Source organism: Lissotriton helveticus, chromosome 4_2 (genome assembly GCF_964261635.1).
Source record: "Lissotriton helveticus chromosome 4_2, aLisHel1.1, whole genome shotgun sequence".
NCBI lineage: Eukaryota > Metazoa > Chordata > Amphibia > Caudata > Salamandridae > Lissotriton > Lissotriton helveticus.
In genome coordinates, this window is record NC_136064.1 from 111,501,513 (window position 1) to 111,523,829 (window position 22,317).

The window sequence follows — 22,317 nt, forward strand, 5'->3', positions numbered from 1 at the left end:
ACCTCCTACGGTCACGGGAGAAGGACGGCTCCGTGGACGGGGTCCGACTCTCGGAGGCCCTCACCCTGGAACAGCGCCAAGGCTGCCGAGTCCTCCTGCTACAGTTCTCCACCCTGTTCTCCCTCACCCCGGGGGTCACCCCCTGGTGCGTACCCGACGTGGACACGGGAGACAGTCCCCCTATCCGCCATCGGGCCTACCGCGTACCAGATCGGGTACGGGCCTGCATCCAAGAGGAGGTGGCCAAGATGCTCACCCTCGGGATCATCGAGCCCTCAGACAGCCCCTGGGCCAGCCCAGTGGTACTGGTCCCCAAAGCGGCCGCCCCCGGCACCACGCCGGAGCTCCGGTTCTGCGTCGACTACCGGGGCTTGAATGCGGTCACCAGAACAGACGCACACCCCATCCCCCGAGCAGATGAACTAATCGACCGCATGGGAGCTGCCCGCTACCTCAGCATCTTCGACCTGACAGCGGGCTACTGGCAGATCGGTCTCACACCCCGGGCCCAAGAACGATCGGCATTCTCTACCCCGGATGGCCACTATCACTTCAAGGTCATGCCATTCGGCATGAAGAATGCCCCAGCAACCTTTCAGCGGCTAGTAAACCAGGTCCTGGCAGGACTCGAAGGATTCAGCGCCGCCTACCTGGACGATATCGCTGTGTACAGCCACCACTGGTCCGACCACCTCCACCACCTCCGAGAGGTGCTACAGGCCCTCCAACGAGCTGGCCTCACGATCAAGGCCAGCAAATGCCAAATTGGCCAGGGGTCCGTGACCTATCTCGGGCACCAGGTGGGAAGCGGTCTGGTGGCCCCTCTGCAACTCAAGATCGCGGCCATCCAGTCGTGGCAGTCCCCCATCACCCAGACCGAGGTCCGCGCCTTCTTGGGACTCACGGGCTACTACCGACGGTTCGTGAGGGACTATGGCAGCATCGTAGGGCCCCTCACGGAACTCACCTCCAAAAACCAACCAACGAAGGTCAACTGGACCCCAGACTGCCAAGCGGCCTTCGAGAAGTTGAAGGCCGCCACGTGCTCCGCCCCGGTGCTCCAGGCCCCCGACTACAGTCGGGAATTTATCGTCCAAACAGATGCCTCCGACCATGGCGTTGGGGCAGTCCTTTCCCAGCTGAACCCCGAAGGACTTGACCAGCCAGTGGCTTTCATCAGCAGACGGCTCCTGGCCCGAGAACGACGCTGGAGCACCATCGAGAGGGAGGCCTTCGCCGTGGTGTGGGCCCTCAAAAAGCTCCGGCCTTATCTCTTCGGCACCCACTTCCGGGTCCAGACCGATCATCGACCCCTGCAATGGCTCATGCAGATGCGGGGGGAAAACCCGAAACTACTACGTTGGTCCATCTCCCTGCAGGGGATGGACTTCACTGTGGAACATCGACCCGGCCAGGACCACGCCAACGCGGATGGCCTGTCCCGCTTTTTCCGCCTCGACGAGGAGAGTCCCCAAGAAGATGGGTGACTCTCCCCGCCTTCAGCTGGGGGGGACGCATGTTGGACAGGCCACATGAAGGGCTCGCTCCCTCCCCGCAGGACAGGGCCCGGGCCACCGTCAGCACCATTGCCCGGCCCAGCCGCCATCTTGGACACGGCACCGCGCGGCCTCAGCCCGACCCCAACCCTGGGCCTGGCCAGGCCCCGACATCCCGGCACCACCCTCCACCCAGGAGGTGAACGGCCCACTTGGCAGGTCAATGGGAGTACGAAGTGTCGACGGCTCTCCCCCGCCAGGTGCCGAGCACCGCCAGCCTCCTCGGGCGCTGGCTCCACCCCCCTGCTGGGTGTCTGGACTCCCTCATCCCAGACCTCCCGACCTCCAAGAGCGAGGGTCCGGACATCAAAGGGCGCCAGACCTATAACTGAGGCAGCCCCAGGACAGGAAGGCAGTTGTATCCTGGAGTCGAGAGACACCGCGACGAACTCATCCTTGACGGACTGTTGGCGCTGCCACAGCCCTGCCTTGTGAACTATTGTCCTGCCTGCTGGCGCTGCCGCGGCCCTCTGCAACCTTCATCCTCGTGGGACCTGCTGGCGCTGCCGCGGCCCTCTGCAACCTGCATTCTCGTGGGACCTGCTGGCGCTGCCGCGGCCCGTTGTAACCTTCATCCTCGTGGGACCTGCTGGCGCTGCCGCGGCCCGTTGCAACCTGCATTCTCGTGGGACCTGCTGGCGCTGCCGCGGCCCGTTGTAACCTTCATCCTCGTTGGGACCTGCTGGCGCTGCCGCGGCCCGTGCCACCTACGACCTCTTCGGGACCTGCTGGCGCTGCCGCGGTCTGACCCATCCGAACACCGAGCTCGAGGATTGTGAGCTATCACCGTTACACACCCGTACCCGTGGGTACCAAGACTGTCCCGCTACCCCCTTCCCTTACTAGAGACTAGAATTGAGAGGATCATCGTGTCCTGATCGCCCTGTATCGTACCACTCTACTACCCGAAGTGCCTATAAAAGGTGTTACCATAAGCTTTGTGTGGTGTCCATCTGTGGGGGGGAAGTTACCTGTCTGTGCGATCACTCTGCTCGGCCGACCCTCCAGGTCCCCGTCTAACAGTGCCATACCGTACGTATCCCTTAGGTGAGCAAAAGCTACGACTTCCCCTTTTTCCCCACAGGTCTCCTAGCTTGGAAATGAAATGAAATGAAAAATTGCATTTGTATAGCGCATAACTGCCCTGAGGCCTCGCAGCGCAGCGGAGATACCCATGAGGTCCCACTGTTGCTTTAATCCCTTAGTGTGACGTACGTTGCCTAGACGCCAGGTGTCCCAGAGTGGTGTAGCCTGTGTTAAAACTCCCTCCCATCCCAATGCTTCTAGCGCACTGTGCCATAATCGGGACCGGGTGGCCTGTTGGGCTCGTAAGGGTGGATCCCCGTGCGGTGTTGTATAGGACACTCATAATGTGATCAACTGGAAAGGCATACCTGTCCATTAGAAGGCTGGCTCTTCCTGAGAAGCGTGTAGCCACTGGTTAATGACCATGAGCTGCGAGGCCCAATAGTACAGTTTGATATTAGGCAAAGCAATTTCTCCGTCGTACCAGCTCCTCACTAATGTATGCATTGCTATGCGAGCGGGCCTTCCGTCCCAGAGAAGGGTGGTGACCTCAGCGTTAATCGCTTTGAAATATGTGGGAGGGGACCGGGAATTGGGTGTTTTGCAGGGCACACAAAAATCTGGGCAGCGCCATCATTTTAAAAAGCAGTGGTCCCTAATTGTGGACAAGATAAAGTTCAAAAGCAATAATCATACACCTGATAAGTAGTATGTCTTTTGTCCAGCCGGACAAGAAATTTATTTTAAATGTTCTAGTTAATAAGTCGAGATTTGAGAACCAAATCGATAACAAGTGGGCACAGCCGTGACCCACAACATTCAAGACAAAACAACGAAGAAATGGCCAAGAGGGCAAAGCGAAAATCTGTCTGTATACTTGGTCAGTGTTACAGACTCAATTTTTTATATAACCGCACCATCGCATTAAACAATATAGCATTACCATATCGCATATGGGTTTTTTTAGTCGACGACGTTTCGATGCCTTTTTAAATTTGTAACATCATAATCGGGCCAAGAAATATCAATATTGTATTGTACATCAATTATTAACACTATGCCTATTATCGCATTACTTTACATAAAGGATTAAATGGGAGGCAAAAGGAGAAGTGTATTCTTAAAAAATCAGTGATTAAAATACGGCGCACGGTCTCTTGCGGGAGCAATGGGAAGTGAGATTAACAGCCAATGAAAAAGGATTATTTTAATCAATAAAGGATTTCTGGCTATACGGTCGGTCCGGTGATCGAGTGGGAAGAAGTGCACCAGTGCTCGCCAAGTGTCTAAGACCAAGTCAGATGCGTGGCTGATTTGGCGTTAGGTCGTGGATGGCGTGAAGAATTATTTATGTGACTAGGTGTCTGGATTGGCATTGGACGCGAAAACCTCGTGGAAGGGTTGCAGGAGAATCAGCCGATTAACCTACATGTTGGATTCCTCGCAGGCTCAGGAATAATGAAGAGTTAACGTGGCTGGATGTGCTGTCTGGGGAGAGAAAACCGCTTAGTTTAGTAATTCAGTTTGTCTGTATTAGGCGAAGGGCAAGAGTGAGGGGATGGGGCATATTTACCATTCACATAGAGTCCAGGGCTTCACGGATAGTTGTATGAAGTCGCCAGGAAACGAGCGTGATGGCTCAATCTGAAAAACGGGGGTGGGGTAGGAGAGTTAGATACCTGCAGAGCAGCGTACCATATTGCTCCATGATTAGATTTCGAAGGGCGAGAGTCACTTATTCGAGATAGCCGGGGCGCTATGGCAGTCCGATGGGATCAGCCAGTTGGGCGGTGGAGCAGGTTAATCAAGCCATGCGGGTTGTAGAAACCGATGAGGAACTTACTGTTACTTAGTGTCTAGTAGAGAATGTGGAACAGTAAGGCGGCCATTTTAGAGTGGTGAAGAGATCATTGTGATTGTATAGAACTAGTAGTGCAGCATGCACCAGGGGGAACAGGTGACTTTTTAAAAAAAGGAATTCATTAACATAATGACATAACACAGAGATTACAGTAAGGAGGTTCAATCTTCAAGGCGGTTGAGGCCTTTTCTGATACTGTTGGTTTTTAGAATCCAATGGAGTTCCTCTTTATTGAGCAATTGAGAGAGGTCCGCTCCTCTAGGAGGTGGTTTGATGATAGAAACAACTGTCCAAAGTAGTTCTTCCTCGCTGTGGCCTTTTTCGGAGAAATGTTCCACAAGTGGTGCATTGGCTGTTTTACACCGGATCCTGCTCCGATGTTGGCCGATTCTCAGTTTTACTTTTTGACTCGTCTGCCCTGTATAAATAAGCATGCAGGGACAGAGAATTGCATACACCAAATTTGCAGAGTTACAGTTGGAAAAATATTTGCGGTCAAATTTAATAGTACCATACTCAAAAGACATTCCCTCAATGGTAGAGTCACAATAAATGCAATTTCCACACTTTGTATGGCCTGTTAACGGTGGGAGACCCCATGCATCATTTATAGTGGTTTTTAGGGGTTGTAGAGGTAGGGATGCTCTTACTAAGTGGTCTTTAATGTTCTTGGCCCTTTTAAAAGCAAACATAGGGCGGTCTATTGTCAATTGCCCTGCGTTGAGAACTGGCCAATGTTTGAGCACACTTTTTCTGATCGCGTTGGAAGCTGGGGAAAATGTGGTTTCTCTCTCCGTCTGACCTCACGGATACTTAAACACCACCGATCCTTCTTAAGTTTTCATTTTTCACCTCTTCACTCGCCGTAATTATCAAGTCACTTGAATTTTTCTTAAAGCGGTCTCAAACATGCCTAAATTTATGTACATTTCCTGTTTTTCCTTCCCCTTTTGCCTCCCATTTAATCCTTTATGTAAAGTAATGCAATAATAGGCATAGTGTTAATAATTGATGTACAAGACAATAATGATGATATTTCTTGTCCTGATGTCACAAATTTAAAAAGGCATTGAAACGTCGTCGACTAAAAAACCCCATATGCAATATGATAATGCTATATTGTTTAACGCGATGGTGTGGTTATATAAAAAATTGAGTCTGTAACACTGACCACAAGTATACAGACAGATTTTCGCTTTGCCCTTTTGGCCATTTTTTCGTTGTTTTGTCTTGAATGTTGTGGGTCACGGCTGTGCCCACTTGTTATCGATTTGGTTCTCAAATCTCATCTTATTAACTAGAACATTTAAAATAAATGTCTTGTCCGGCTGGACAAAAGACATACTACTTCAAATCAAATCAAATCAAATAAGCTTTATTCGGTTTTTGTTTGAAACCATAAAAGCAGCAAAGAAATACAAAACATGTATAAATGACTCGACAAATCATTAGCAAGATAAAAAGAAGAACCAACTATTAAAAACAAAGTAAAATTAGTTTGTCCATTCAGCTATATAAAAAGGTGCATGCAAACATCAGGAAAAGGGGTAGTGTGTTGGTAGCACTGGGTACATGACATCCCCTTTTACCAAGAATTGTGGTTCGATGTCGTTTGCCTTAGGGACGGATGGGGTCGGGGGCCGGGGTAAAAATCGTACAAGTCCCAGATGCGAATGGGGCCATCTCCCTCTTTAGGTTGGGAGGATCGCAAATAGGGGACAGTGTTCGAAGTCTTGAATTTAATTAGAACAAGGTCGCCCGGGATGTCTTTGGGTGACGTACCAAGCCACCCCACCCTCCTAACTCTCAAGATGCCGCCATCTAGAGCAGGTTGCAATGGTCTGTGTTGTTGAAGCCAGGAGATGGTTTTGTTTAACAAGTCCTGGTGAGTTTCAAATTTACCCTGATTAGGTGCAGGGACCCCAGAAAGAACAGACCCGTAAGGGGCAGCTTCTGGCGGTAAATTGATCCAATTCTTGCTTTTATGTACAAGCCTAGGAGCTCTGTGGGGTACATGTATGGGGTTAGAAATAATGTTCCGTCCTCTTGAATTAGGTAGAGAGATAAGGGGTTCAGGAGTTCGAGCTGTCGTAAGTGTCGTAGATTTGAAATTGTCAATGTTACTGGGAAGAATTGGGTCAATGGGTGTGGCTGTTTCAGTTGAGATATGGTTCCTTAATAATTTATTTTCGATGCTGGTCAGCCTATCTCCCAAATTATTGATTTTAGTGATCAGGGGTGATAGTGCAGTTGTTAACAGTTGCTCAATCTGTGCCAGTAGAGTCAATTGAAGTGGTGATACTGGGACAGGTGTTTTGTTCGCCTCCTCAGTTGGCGGTATTATTGACGGGTAGGAGGGTTTTGGTGAGGGACTAGTGCACATTTTGTCAGTATTCTCATTGTCTTCGTTGTTTAAGTCATCAGCATGTCTACCCACTGTAGGGGGGTAGATACAATCTGGGAGTATTTCGTACCACACAGGGCGTTCAGCTCCTCCCATATGGACATGATGGTAACACAGTACAATGTCAGAGTTTATAGAAAAATAAAAAATACCTCCAACCTCGTAGCAGTCAAGTGGGGTGGCCCGACCCGACCTATTCGTGCCTCTGAGGGCCACAGAGGGCCCGCCCTTTGCCTGGGCTTGTCCCGCGACGCGGGGGCTCGCGCTGTCCTTAAGCGCACCTCCGGGGGCGGGGCAGGATGCTGGATGCGCGCCTTCCTGGGCGCTAAGGGTGCTGGGTAGTGTAGTTTCTGATCTACCGCCTCGCCGCGGTGATCGGAATGCAGGCTGGCAACAAGGTCCGGTTTCTCTGAGGAGCAGCGCTCGGTCTGCAGCTGTCCTCAACCCCCAAAAGTGACCTCCCAGGTCAGTGCAAGACTCAGGTTCCCCGCTCCCCCGGGGCTCGCGCTGTCCTTAAGCGCACCTCCGGGGGCGGGGCAGGATGCTGGATGCGCGCCCTCCTGGGCGCTAAGGGTGCTGGGTAGTGTAGTTTCTGATCTACCGCCTCGCCGCGGTGATTGGAATGCAGGCTGGCAACTAGGTCCGGTTTCTCTGAGGAGCAGCGCTCGGTCTGCAGCTCTCCTCAACCCCCAAAAGTGACCTCCCAGGTCAGTGCAAGGCTCAGGTTCCCCGCTCCCCCGGGGCTCGCGCTGTCCTTAAGCGCACCTCCGGGGGCGGGGCAGGATGCTGGATGCGCGCCTTCCTGGGCGCTAAGGGTGCTGGGTAGTGTAGTTTCTGATCTACCGCCTCGCCTCGGTGATCGGAATGCAGGCTGGCAACAAGGTCCGGTTTCTCTGAGGAGCAGCGCTCGGTCTGCAGCTGTCCTCAACCCCCAAAAGTGACCTCCCAGGTCAGTGCAAGGCTCAGGTTCAAGTTATTAACCCCTGCTGCTTGTAAACCGCCGTCTTTTCCTCTCCATAATATCCATGAAATCCCACCATAATATCCATGAAATACTTATCAGGTGTATGATTATTGCTTTTGAACTTTATCTTGTCCACAATTAGGGACCACCGTTTTTTAGGTCTCGGCTAGCCGCGCGAAGCGCGTCTCCGCCGAGAACCTTTTGTCGGCATGTGTGCTTCCCAGGAGACAATCCTGGCCGCGCGCATCGCCTTGGAGGCGATTTGAAACTGGCACGCGCCGCGCTCGGCCTGGCTGTCTCCTGGGAAGCGCAAACATACCCAGGCACACCTCCCCCTGCACGCATGCGGCCACACACACACGAGCGCAGACAGACACGCAGACAGAGACACTCCCCCCTCCCCCCGCCGTCGCACACAGAGACACACACACAGGAGCGCACATACACGCACACACATACAGAGACACCCCCGCCGTTGCACACATACACACACACACGCGCACACACACACTCACACACACGAGCGCTCCCCAAGGCCCACTTACCGCCAATCCGGTGTTCTGTCGCCTCCGTGGGGCTCTCCCTCAGGCATGGGAGCCCCGCGTCACGCACTGCTCTTCGGACCAGGAACTCCGGTGGCGCGGGCTTCGCGCACAAGACGGAAGTCCCACCCCCACGCTAGGTTTCGTTTTGGAATGCGCGCGCAGATATTGCAGTCATCTCGAAACTAGGATGGCGAAGAAACTAAAATGACAGGAAGAATGTAGATGATGCGAGAGGCCTGAAGTACGGAATGGGAGGCACTGTGTAAATTGTAATGTATCGCTATTTAAATAGCGCTTTCCGTACGCTTAGCGAGACTCAGTGTAGTATGTTCATGGATAAGTGAATTTGACGCAATGTTGGGACGACGATGCATTGTGTAGGGTATTGCAATGGGTGATGTATTGGAGGGGAGATAGGTCCAGCGTAGGGGAAAATCTGGTGTATTACGCATAGGGATGCAAGAAGCGCAGTGGTTAAAAGGCACTGTTCAGAAAAGGGAGCTCCGAAAAGGAAGTGAGTAAAACTCCGAGAGAGCGAACGTTTCACGAGAATACACCCGATTGCGACAGGAGGCTCTAGTCTATTTTTTCTTCAAAACAAATCGCTGTGCTTTCCCATCGCTCCTCCTACAATCGCCTTATTGAGACACGTCTGTAGGAGACTAAAGCCATATTTAACAAGAGTATTTGCTTTATTAACAGGGTTGGTGCTAAGAGGGAGATCACTTGTGGGCAGGGTCTTTGCAGGGTAGTGACTTCTTTTGGATAAAGGTGTATATATTGGGAGTGATTAGCAAATTGGGGCAGTGCTGGTTGAGGGGCTTTTTTGTACGACATGGAAGGAGGGAGTTCAACCCTCGAAATGCACAGGGGTCAGGAGCAGGCCAGGGACGGAAATGTCTCCGTGCTGAGGGAAGAGGATGGGAGCCTAGGACTGCAAGGTGGTGACCCATCCTCGGGTGCAGAAAGCGGGGCCCTAGGGCCTGGACTGGATTGTGGAGGGGCAGGAAGAATGTCTGGGCATTTCAGACCCATGGACAGTGGAGGTCTTGGCTGGTCAGGGCCTGTTCAGAACACTGAGGGTGAAGGCGCCTCTCTGGGAGCAGAAGGTGGGGGGTTGTTCCCCATGGCTTGGACGGGAGGAGGTGTTAGTTTGCCTTCTCCAGGTATTACACTGGACATTTCCACCAGCCCTCCATGCACCATATGGCAGCAAAACCCTGGACACGACCGGTTACAGAGGAGGAGTGCTGCCCAAAGACTCAAGAGTTGCAAGAGGATGCGGAGGTACATCGGCCCACTTGGGAAAGACGTCTATGCCCTGAAGAAGTTCCGTGAAGCAGCAAACTGCAATGATGTAGAAACTGTGCAGTACCTCCTCATGGATGGGGTGGATCCTTGTGCTGCCGACGACAAAGGCCGTACCGCACTGCACTTCGCTTCCTGTAATGGCAACGATGGAATCGTGCACCTGCTGTTGGACCATGGTGCTGACCCGAACCAGAGGGATGGGCTTGGTAACACCCCCCCTGCATTTGGCTGCCTGCACCAATCACGTCCCGGTCATTACCACCCTGCTGCGTGGAGGCGCGAGGGTGGATGCTTTGGACCGAGCAGGACGGACACCCCTCCACTTGGCTAAATCTAAGCTGAACATCTTGCAAGAGGGACACTCCCAGAGTCTGGAGGCACTGCAGCTGGAGGTCCGACAGATCATCCAGATGCTTCGTGAATACCTGGACAAACTAGGCCGCCATAAGCAGAAAGAGCAGTTGGATGACCTGTGCTCCCGCTTGCAGATCACCAGCACCAAGAAACAGGTGGATGAAGTGACAGATCTTCTGGCCAGCTTCACCTCGCTCAGCCTGCAGGTGCACAAGATGGAGGACAGGTAGTCGATGATGATGGAGTCGGTCTCACACAAAGGATACTGACGAACAGAGAATTGAATAATGAGAATGTCGTCTTCACACAGACTAACATCTTGACTTGGCAATATTGTTTGGCAGGACATGACTGCTGAGCATGGGTGAAACAGACTGTTCGTTGTGTGCGCTTTTTTTAATTTTAGTTGCCCCAAATCGAAGTTGATCATATGAGACGCAAAACTACCATGTTGGCATGTCTGGCTCCAAACTCCTGATGCGATTTCAGTGTCTACAGACATCAGCAGTAATCTGACCCTACAGAAGACTTTTGAAGTTGGACTGAGTTCTTTACATATCATTTTCCTTTTGTTCTGTTTCGCCTCCTTTTAACTGACCGCACAGGGAGAAGTGTATATATGTGAACCGGATCGCTTTTGGAGCTAAGGGACTTCTACTCAGTCGAAGATCATTTCCGCATGGTACCAAAAGGTGACATTAGTGCTGTAAGAAAGGCCCTTAATTTTAGTCATTTTGACTTTAGTCATCTCGCCTGATCCCCAACAGAAACCGACAGCTATCCCCCCTGGTCAGGCTGCCCTCGATAACAAAGTAACCTCCACAGGCATGCAGCACTATGGGACGGGGTGGTTGGGAGAAAGTGGGCGTCCCTGCAACTGTCCGAGACATAGGGGAGAAGGAAGGCCTTTATTTGACAGTTCTTAACCCTGTGGACAATTGTGTGAGTGGACCTTACAGTGACACTGTTAAACAAGCATTTGCAAGGCAATCGGTCTCGTCTTTGGGACCTTATAAGTATATAGCAATGCAGCACATTCTCGCATATTAAAAGGTATCTTATAGGAGTTGGCACATGAACAGTGTACTCATAACATCTATAACAGGGTGGAAATACATCTTTCATTGTAATACCGATGGGGTGGATGCAGAGAAGTGAGTGCAGAGTAGTGAGTAGTGAGTGCAGAGTAGTGAGTGCAGAGTAGTGAGTGCAGAGTAGTGAGTAGTGGGTGCAGAGTAGTGAGTAGTGGGTGCAGAGTAGTGAGTAGTGGGTGCAGAGTAGTGAGTAGTGGGTGCAGAGTAGTGAGTAGTGGGTGCAGAGTAGTGAGTAGTGGGTGCAGAGTAGTGAGTAGTGGGTGCAGAGTAGTGAGTGCAGAGTAGTGAGTGCAGAGTAGTGAGTGCAGAGTAGTGAGTGCAGAGTAGTGAGTGCAGAGTAGTGAGTGCAGAGTAGTGAGTAGTGGGTGCAGAGTAGTGAGTAGTGGGTGCAGAGTAGTGGGTGCAGAGTAGTGAGTAGTGAGTGCCGAGTAGTGAGTGCCGAGTAGTGAGTGCCGAGTAGTGAGTGCCGAGTAGTGAGTGCCGAGTAGTGAGTGCCGAGTAGTGAGTGCCGAGTAGTGAGTGCCGAGTAGTGAGTGCCGAGTAGTGAGTGCCGAGTAGTGAGTGCCGAGTAGTGAGTGCCGAGTAGTGAGTGCCGAGTAGTGAGTGCCGAGTAGTGAGTGCCGAGTAGTGAGTGCCGAGTAGTGAGTGCCGAGTAGTGAGTGCCGAGTAGCGAGTGCCGAGTAGCGAGTGCCGAGTAGCGAGTGCCGAGTAGCGAGTGCCGAGTAGCGAGTGCCGAGTAGCGAGTGCCGAGTAGCGAGTGCCGAGTAGCGAGTGCCGAGTAGCGAGTGCCGAGTAGCGAGTGCCGAGTAGCGAGTGCCGAGTAGCGAGTGCCGAGTAGCGAGTGCCGAGTAGCGAGTGCCGAGTAGCGAGTGCCGAGTAGCGAGTAGTGAGTGCCGAGTAGTGAGTGCAGAGTAGTGAGTGCAGAGTAGTGAGTGCCGAGTAGTGAGTGCCGAGTAGTGAGTGCCGAGTAGTGAGTGCCGAGTAGTGAGTAGTGAGTGCCGAGTAGTGAGTGCCGAGTAGCGAGTGCCGAGTAGTGAGTGCCGAGTAGTGAGTGCCGAGTAGTGAGTGCCGAGTAGTGAGTGCCGAGTAGTGAGTGCCGAGTAGTGAGTAGTGAGTGCCGAGTAGTGAGTAGTGAGTGCCGAGTAGTGAGTAGTGAGTGCCGAGTAGTGAGTGCCGAGTAGTGAGTGCCGAGTAGTGAATAGTGAGTGCAGAGTAGTGAATAGTGAGTGCAGAGTAGTGAGTAGTGAGTGCCGAGTAGTGAGTGCCGAGTAGTGAGTGCAGAGTAGTGAGTGCAGAGTAGTGAGTGCAGAGTAGTGAGTGCAGAGTAGTGAGTGCAGAGTAGTGAGTGCAGAGTAGTGAGTGCAGAGTAGTGAGTGCAGAGTAGTGAGTAGTGAGTGCCGAGTAGTGAGTGCCGAGTAGTGAGTGCCGAGTAGTGAATAGTGAGTGCAGAGTAGTGAATAGTGAGTGCCGAGTAGTGAGTAGTGAGTGCCGAGTAGTGAGTAGTGAGTGCCGAGTAGTGAGTGCCGAGTAGTGAGTGCAGAGTAGTGAGTGCAGAGTAGTGAGTGCAGAGTAGTGAGTGCAGAGTAGTGAGTGCAGAGTAGTGAGTGCAGAGTAGTGAGTGCAGAGTAGTGAGTGCCGAGTAGTGAGTGCCGAGTAGTGAGTGCCGAGTAGTGAGTGCCGAGTAGTGAGTGCCGAGTAGTGAGTGCCGAGTAGTGAGTGCCGAGTAGTGAGTGCCGAGTAGTGAGTGCCGAGTAGTGAGTGCCGAGTAGTGAGTGCCGAGTAGTGAGTGCCGAGTAGTGAGTGCCGAGTAGTGAGTGCCGAGTAGTGAGTGCCGAGTAGTGAGTGCCGAGTAGTGAGTGCCGAGTAGTGAGTGCCGAGTAGTGAGTGCCGAGTAGTGAGTGCCGAGTAGTGAGTGCCGAGTAGTGAGTGCCGAGTAGTGAGTGCCGAGTAGTGAGTGCAGAGTAGTGAGTGCAGAGTAGTGAGTGCAGAGTAGTGAGTGCAGAGTAGTGAGTGCAGAGTAGTGAGTGCAGAGTAGTGAGTGCAGAGTAGTGAGTAGTGAGTGCCGAGTAGTGAGTGCCGAGTAGTGAGTGCCGAGTAGTGAGTGCCGAGTAGTGAGTGCCGAGTAGTGAGTGCCGAGTAGTGAGTGCCGAGTAGTGAGTGCCGAGTAGTGAGTGCCGAGTAGTGAGTGCCGAGTAGTGAGTGCCGAGTAGTGAGTGCCGAGTAGTGAGTGCCGAGTAGTGAGTGCCGAGTAGTGAGTGCCGAGTAGTGAGTGCCGAGTAGTGAGTGCCGAGTAGTGAGTGCAGAGTAGTGAGTGCAGAGTAGTGAGTGCAGAGTAGTGAGTGCAGAGTAGTGAGTGCAGAGTAGTGAGTAGTGAGTGCCGAGTAGTGAGTGCCGAGTAGTGAGTGCCGAGTAGTGAGTGCCGAGTAGTGAGTGCCGAGTAGTGAGTGCCGAGTAGTGAGTGCCGAGTAGTGAGTGCCGAGTAGTGAGTGCCGAGTAGTGAGTGCCGAGTAGTGAGTGCCGAGTAGTGAGTGCCGAGTAGTGAGTGCCGAGTAGTGAGTGCCGAGTAGTGAGTGCCGAGTAGTGAGTGCCGAGTAGTGAGTGCCGAGTAGTGAGTGCCGAGTAGTGAGTGCCGAGTAGTGAGTGCCGAGTAGTGAGTGCCGAGTAGTGAGTGCCGAGTAGTGAGTGCCGAGTAGTGAGTGCAGAGTAGTGAGTGCAGAGTAGTGAGTGCAGAGTAGTGAGTGCAGAGTAGCGAGTGCAGAGTAGCGAGTGCAGAGTAGCGAGTGCAGAGTAGCGAGTGCAGAGTAGCGAGTGCAGAGTAGCGAGTGCAGAGTAGCGAGTGCAGAGTAGTGAGTAGTGAGTGCAGAGTAGTGAGTGCAGAGTAGTGAGTGCAAAGTAGTGAGTGCAGAGTAGTGAGTGCAGAGTAGTGAGTAGTGAGTGCAGAGTAGTGAGTGCAGAGTAGTGATTATTTGTGGTAAATAAATAATTAATTACCGGTACTGATTTTGAATACATTAATGAAAACAGATAGCTCAATAAATAAGAGGCAAGATCCGTGGAATCTGAGTCTAACAGGCTTTAATCAGGCACAAGGGAAGGGACAGGATCGGAACAGCCTGAAATAGAATGGCATGGACTGGCAGCTGCAACGTCTCATTAACAGTACATGGTATATATAGTAAAACATTATAATTGCATTACATACAGTAGGCGTAACAAGTGACAAACGTAAGATAAGAACACATGGGCGTGAAAAGAAGGCGTGCACATAGACATGTGATGAGAACGTCACAGAAGTGTCATGAAAGTGGGTGGATACATGGAGGGGGCTACCTGGGCAGCTGGACCCTTTAACCTAGTGGTGCGCGCAAACGGGCTATGACGTGTGACTGGGAGAACTGGGGGCTCTGACTTCTGCACTAGAAGAGGAGACTAAAGTCTGCGATGTCAGGACGACATGTACCTATAGCATATCTGGTATCTGGTGTTTGGAGTACATGTTGATAGAATCTAAAATTTATCAGAGCAAAGGCTACTGGACACTAAGACTGGTGCATGCATATATTCTTCGTGTATTGCGTGTGCTATGAATCTTCTATGGATATTAATTCAGTAATTCTCTTGCATGGAGACAGAAAGACTAGACTATAACTGGAGATGTTTATGCGGTTCGTTAGCTTAGGAATGTGAAGACGGAGAGCTGAACTGATAACTAGAGGCATAACATATTCTTGGCAGACAGGCAGGCAGAGCCAGGCCGGGCACTGCGCTGCGCGGCAGGAAGTAAGCGAAGGGTCAGGGATGCAGGTGGGGGCTGCATCGCTCCTCGGAGTGGTTTCAGGAGACTGGAGCTTGAATCTGGTGCTCAGGCCCTTTGAGGCCTAGAAACGGGGACAATTCGATGAATTAACGTGCATAATGTAAAACGTTGGCAACATAGGCCTAATACTCGTTGCTTTCACGAGAACTGGATACTAGCATACTAAAGTTGGACACAACTATAATTGCGTCTTTAATCGATCATAGGGGGACATATGCATATCGATCATGCACATATAACATAGGATGTGGAACACGTAGGCACACATGACAAGGCAAAATTCAATTTTCCTCATTCCCTCCTTGTGCCCTACGTTTCCATCAGGAAACATCAATATTCATGATACCATCGATCTGTTCAGATAGCATCATCTGCTCGTCTCGAATTGTCTTGGAACGGGACTTAGGACTAGGAATACAAGAGGTAGCACACAAGCCGCAAATCGCAGGGCCACATTGTAAACAGAGACAGCAACTGAATATGATCATTACTGCTATACCCAGGAATGACAATACTTTCCATCCCCAGGCAGATATTATACTCCAGAGCCAACCGGACCATGTCCAGGTGCCTGGATTCTGGTGTAACTGATGGGCAATTTTATGAAGTCTGGTTATAGCTGAATAAACAGACGGTGCGTTATTAGGAATGAAAATGCAGCAACTGGATCCGATGACTCTACAAGCCCCGCCCCTATCGGCCAGTATGACGTCAAGGACGAGACGATTTTGGAGCACGACAAATCTCATAGCAGATTGTTCTTCAGTTAAGTTACCTAGAGCGGAAGTAGTCTCATTCACTACTGCTTCAAGGGTTCTGGTTAGCCTACGTATTAGCTTACTATTCTGGACAGGACCTATGAAGAAAAAGAAACCTTTATTGAAGTCTTGATACTGTTCTAAGGCAGTTTCAGTCTGATCGACAATTGGGGACTCGATCTCCCTTCTATGTCTGACGTGTACTAGATGTGTGTTTCTGTGATAATCGGATGGGGCTAGAAAAACTGGTGGCAGTAGGAAGGCAATGTAACATGTTCCATCTCAATCTTGGGGCAGACGTACATATGCGGTCTGACCACATACAAAATACGAATGACGTGAGGCTTTGAAAGTAGATTTCCCACTGTCACTATACTCGACCACAGTAGTACAATCACTGTGTCCTACATGTACTGAACCATTCTTTCTGACACATAATTCGCCTTTCACTGGTAGAACTGTAATAGCAGGCAAATCTGGAGTAGTCTCGGACTGAACATTCAAAACCATGAAATTCGAGGAATAATTACCTAGATCATATACTTCATTTTCTAGATCTAACCCTGTTCTATGGGAAAGACCTTCCTTATCTGGGAAACATGTTCTATTCAGAAGGGACATATCATTTGAGGATGACGTTAACGTGGACCATGCTCCACACGAACCATTGTGTGAAAACGGATAGGGAAAAAGTGGCAGAACTCCCTTCGGTGTCTGGAAAGGGGGGAGTCGACCACACACCCAACAATTAGTGGCATTGCTGGTCTGGTGTGAATAGTGTAACATTCGGATAAACGTATTATTGCGCATGGCAAGACGATAAGATAACTCGTGAGGAGGCAGGTCACTAAAAGTGTGCTCTACTGTAGCATTAGAGGAAAAATGTACATGCGAAATAATTGGAAAACATAAATGTAAGGCATAACTTATGCAGGTAACCATAAGACTCAGAAATAACATGAAAAATAGGGTAACAATGCATCTACTTCGAAGATTCTTACAGTATCGTATTCTCTTAGAATTTTGACTAACTCTCTCACTGTGTGGGTCTATCTCATACATGTCAGGAACCTGTCTAACCGTTTCACCCGAGAGGGACTTAGACAATTAAACTGGCTGACTTACTAGACCTCAGTTTTTCTTTATACTCCTGCTGCGGAGTTTTCTCTAACAGGGGAAGTTTAGAGTCAGTATCTGGGCAGTCCTTGAGAACGGGGCAGTCTTTGAAAAAAGTTTTTGGCCGAAGTCCATGAAATCGCTTCACATGACTGGAGTGCAACCACCCCTTGCGGCCTTCGATCTTGACCGCCGTCCTTGTTGTCATCAATACAAGTCTTGGTTCTTTCCAACGGGGCTCCAGCGGACTTGAACGATCAAAATTACGAATCAAAACGAGGTCGCCTGGTATGACCTCGTGCGATTTTACTTGAGTGTTGTCTGGAAAAGCAGCGGCAACCTGTGAACGACAAGAGAGTAGTGCAGACATCAAGGAAGCCAGGTAATCTGTCAGCATATTACTGTCAACATCAGTTATTTTACGTGGTCTAGGTGTACCCCACATGTTTGGGGGACGACCAAACACTACCTCATAAGGAGACAGACCTGAACGGGAGTGAGCGACCATTCTCATATAAAAAAGAGCGACTGGCAGGGCTACCATCCAATCTACGCCTTTTTCTGCGCATACTTTGGCAATGCGGATTTTCAGAGTCTGATTATGTCTCTCTACGAGACCAGCTGCTTCGGGATGTCGTACACAGTGGAACTTCCACTGGTACCCTAACAGAAGGGATACTTGTTTCATAAGCTCGGATGAGAATGGCTGGCCGTTATCTGAATACACGACCCTCGGTAATCCATAGCGTGGGAAGAACTCACGAACCAACTGCCTGGCAGTGGTCGCAGCAGTGTAATCTGGGACTGGATAGGCTTCTGTCCACCTGGACAAAGCGCATACAACTACGAGGACATACTTGAAACCTCGACATCGATCCATCTGAATATAATCCATCTGGAGGACTTCAAAAGGGTGGTCAGGAGGATGGAATCCACCTTCTTCCACCGGGACACCTTTACCTGGATTGAACTGACAACAGATCATGCAGGTACGCACTTTCTGCTTGGCTGCTGCTCGTAAATGCTTGTTAAACCAAAGGTTCTGGATACTGTCTAACATGGCTTTTTCTCCTAAGTGTGCTGGACTATGTGCAGTGTTAATAATGACTTGAACCATAGAGTCGAGGAGAAACCATGTGGCTTTTCCCTTCGTCAACCATCCTTGATCTGTCTGGACCCCTCCTTGTTCAGACCATTTCTTGATTTCGTCGGGAGTAGCATGTGACTGTATATCTAGTACGTCTTGTGTAGGGTCCTTAACTGTCATACAAGTAGTCTGATCGGGAATGTCTGTCTGTGTCGTGTTAACTGGAATGTCTGGAGTCTGAGCTGTAAGCTTGGCTGTTCGATCTGCCAGGTCGTTACCCTGGGAAATAATGTCAGTGACTTTCATATGTGCCTTGCACTTCATGATAGCGATAGCTGTCGGTAAATGTATTGCATCTAACAGAGCTTGAATGAGGGGGCCATGCTGAATCTTGGTTCCATGAGAAGTCATAAAACCTCTTTCTTGCCAGAGCACTCCAAAGTCGTGTACGACTCCGAATGCATAACGTGAATCTGTGTATATATTTACTTTCAGGTTCTTTGCTCGTATGCAGGCTTGGGTCAGAGCGACGAGCTCTGCTGCTTGGGCAGACAGGGTGTCAATACGATGTGTTTCTATAACATCAGTTTCAGTAGTCACTGCATACGCGGCTACTAGTTCTCCTGTACTTGTTCTCATACATGAACCATCCACATAAAGTGTCAGGTCGGGGTCAGGCAATGCAATGTCTGTTAAGTCTTGTCTTGGCTTTGTCATGGTGTTAACAACTTCCACACAGTCATGTGTGGCAGGATTTGAAGTAACTGAGGGTAACAGTGTAGCTGGATTTAAAATGTTGCAGCGTCTGATTTCTATGTGTGGCTGAAACAATGTCAGTTCATATCCTGTTAAACGTGCAATAGTCAAGTGCTGAGTCTGTGTTCGGTTTAAAAGAACTTCCACGGAGTGTGGAAGTTGTACTGTCAGGGAGTGTCCTAACACTATGGAATCACTTTGTCTGATAGCTAGAGCTGTGGCTGCAACTGACTTGAGGCACGCAGGCAGAGCCTGGGCTACTGGATCTAATGTGCTAGAAAAATAAGCACAGTGCTTGTATTGTCCTGCTTGATCTTGTGTGAGAACAGATAATGCAGTACCATCACGTTCAGTGACAAAAAGTGTAAAAGGCTTACTGTAGTTCGGTGTTGCTAGAACAGGTGCTTGGCATAAAGCTTTCTTTAACTCATTGAAAACAAGTGTATGTTCTTGGGTCCAAGGGAGGACAGTCGATGCGGCTGCCTCCTGTGTCGTTAACTGTATCAGTGGTTTAGCTAGATATGCGTACTGAGGAATCCATTGTCTGCAGTAAGAAGTGAGGCCGATAAAAGCTTGTACCACCTTTTGAGTCTTGGGCTGTGGAAGATGTGCTATTAACTGGATACGGTCAGGTGTCAACTGCCTACCCCACTTGGACAGTAAGTGTCCAAGGTAGACCACTTGCTGGACACAGAATTGCAATTTAGAAGGGGACACCTTGTGCCCCATCTCGGCCAGGAAATACAAGACTGTAAGTGACGCACGTTCGCAGTCACGTTCAGAACGGGCTGTGATCAATAGATCATCGACATACTGGAGCAGGGCAGTGTCAGTTGGCATGTGAATATTGTCTAGTTGTCTTTTAAGTGCTTGACTATAAATGCTAGGACTTTCTGTGAAACCTTGAGGAGCTCGTGTGAATTTATAGCTCCTTCCATTTAAACAGAATCCGAAAAGAAACTGGCTGTCTGGATGAATGGGGACACTAAAGAATGCGTTCTTGAGATCAATAACAGTGAAGAACGTAGCTTCGGAATCAATGACAGTCAATAGGGAAGAAATATCTGGAACCACTGGGTACTGGGGTATGATACATTTATTAAGTTCTCGAAGGTCAATCACTAGTCGATAAACTGGAGGTGCATTGGGATCAGTACGTTTCAGAATCGGAATGATAGGAAAATTACATACATTGGAGTCAGTTTCTACAACTACTCCTTGAGCAATGAGCTCGTCAATAATTTTGGATAAGGCTGCTACAGCCTCAGGTGGCAATTTGTACTGTCGGATTCGTGGTAATACAACACCTTTCTTCAGAGTGACACGATAGGGTGTAATGTGCATACAACCTACATCAGTTGGACCTTGCGCCCATAAATGCTGAGGTACATTCAATAATCTTGGATCAAAATCACGTAATACATAATGACCTTTAAAATCTCGCAAAAACAGTCGCACCCCTTCTGGGGAGCAGCATATAACTGCTCCTAATTCTTTCAGAGTCTTAATGCCTAGTAAATTCTCTGGACATGATTTCGTAAGTAAAAAGTCTGTAGTTCGGGACAATGGACCAACTTCTAGAGTAACTGGTTTCGATATTTCATTAACAATAGGCTTTCCTGAAAATCCAAGGGAAACATTTCTAGAGCCTGAGAGCGGAGCCCCTGGAACCTCGTCATGACTGATGGTAGTCCTACTTGCCCCCGTATCAATCAGAAACTTTCTGTCTTTCCCTAATACTTGACTATGTACATAGGGACCCTCTTGATCTACAGGAATCTCGATGAGAGGCAAGCCAACCTCCCTCTCTAGGCTGTTTCATGAATACGGCTGATAATCTGGATACTCTGACTGTGCATACTGGTACATCTGCTGTGTAACGTGTTGTGTGGCAGCTATAGGCTGCGGTACTGTAACTGTCTGTTGTGCGTTCTGCGGTAGCTGGGAAGTCTGTGAAACTTGTTCTTGTCTAGGCGGACGTGGTCTCTCTTTCGTTTTACCAGTAGCTATGTTGTGTTTCAGAACTGCACATTCGTTTATATAATGACCTGGCTGTTTACAGTAATTGCATGTCCCTTTAACGGGAGCTGCAGGATGACTAGCTTGATTCGGACCCCTCTTCTGACTGTCTTGTGGAACAGACTGTGCAACTAGTACTTTCATTTTCGTGTCTTTCATACGTCTCCTTTCATGTTCCTGCTCCTCCCTGATTCTGTTCTGGTGGTACTGGAGCATCTGGAGCATTTGTGACGGAGTATTAGCTTGCCAGGTACTTTCGACTTTCAGTACTCGATTTTTAACTTGTGGTAAAGAATTCTCAACTAGTTTGGTAACAAAAAGATGTGGATACGATTCACTACTTGTTTTCAGACCACTATTAATAATGAAACATTTCTAAAATCTAGAATAAAAATCACTAGTGTCTTCGTCTTGTTTCTGTTTACAGGCTGAGATGGCATCCCAGTCTTCCTTTTTCGTGGCTAGTAATCTTGGCAAGACTTGTATTAACAATTCGGGCAATGCTTTAGCTTTTTCCCCAAGACCGGTACCTGGAACTCGTGTATTATCTTCAGTCTCTAATGCGGTCCAATCTATCTTTTTCTCTCCCACCTCCCATTCTTTTTCTTTACGTTTTTCATATATGCCCGCAGGCAACAGGACCTTTAACATTTTAATGATATCAGGATACGTGTATTCTCCCATACGGAGCATGTCCTTTAATTCACGGTGGAACCCTGCTGGATCTTTATCGTGACAGGGTATTAACTTTTTCATTTCTAGAAGTTCTATTTTCGTGATAGGGGTGTAAACAAATACTCGTTCTAGATCACCCCCCTCTCCCTTAACTGGATGTACTTCTCGCAACGGATTCTGTCTGTCTATGTAGAATGATTTTCTTACTGGGGGTGGAACAGGAACAAAATGTGGATTCAAGAACGTTCTGTATTTGTGGCGCTGTTCTAAAATGACACTAATTAAATTGGTACCTAGACCTTTCCATCTGTTTAGGAGTAACTCGTTTAGTACATCATGTAGAGGACCTGGATCAGAATGCTGATCCTCATACAAGGTAATGAGGTGCTGGATCATATACATACCCACCAGACGCTGCTCGGCTGGGGGCAGTTTCAGAAACGTTTGGGCCACTATTTCATCTGGAAACGTGGTAGAATCACTAGTCCATCGGACTGCTGATCGGGCTAGTTCCTGCTCATGCATGGTACTAAGCTCACTATAACCTATTCGTGATTTCAGAATTTTATCGGTAGCCTGGAATACTTGTTCTAGAGAACACTGTTCTGGTACGGGAGGAGGAAAAACTTTCTTGTAATCTAGGCGTGAATGTCTGTCAGAAAATCTAGTTCTACCTACATACGCTATTCTGGCGGGATTCTCGCTGTCTACCTCTTCACTGTAAGAGTCATTCTTTCTCGGTTGCTCTTTTTGCTTCCTCTTTCTGGTGTATACTTATAATTTCCTTACGAATTTTCCTGTACATGCTTTCTATACTACCTTGTGACTTGTGTTTTCCCTCGGCTATATTGTCACTCCACCTAGTCAGGCCTTTCATCTCGTCTTGGTCTTTATCAGGATAATCTTGTTCTCTTATTAAACAGTTAATCAAGAACTGTAAAATCATATTTTGAATCTCGACTTTCCTGTGTGCC

General features: G+C 49.3%; 1 protein-coding gene and 1 pseudogene across 2 annotated transcripts in view; one reads left to right on the forward strand and one right to left on the reverse strand.

The window, feature by feature from the left end:
- CCDC127 (coiled-coil domain containing 127) overlaps positions 1–22,317 on the reverse strand; it is a 110,125-nt gene that overhangs the window by 16,788 nt on the left and 71,020 nt on the right. The gene's annotated exons all lie outside the window — the stretch shown is intronic.
- On the forward strand, positions 9,137–10,251 carry LOC144752063 (ankyrin repeat domain-containing protein 54 pseudogene; annotated as a pseudogene).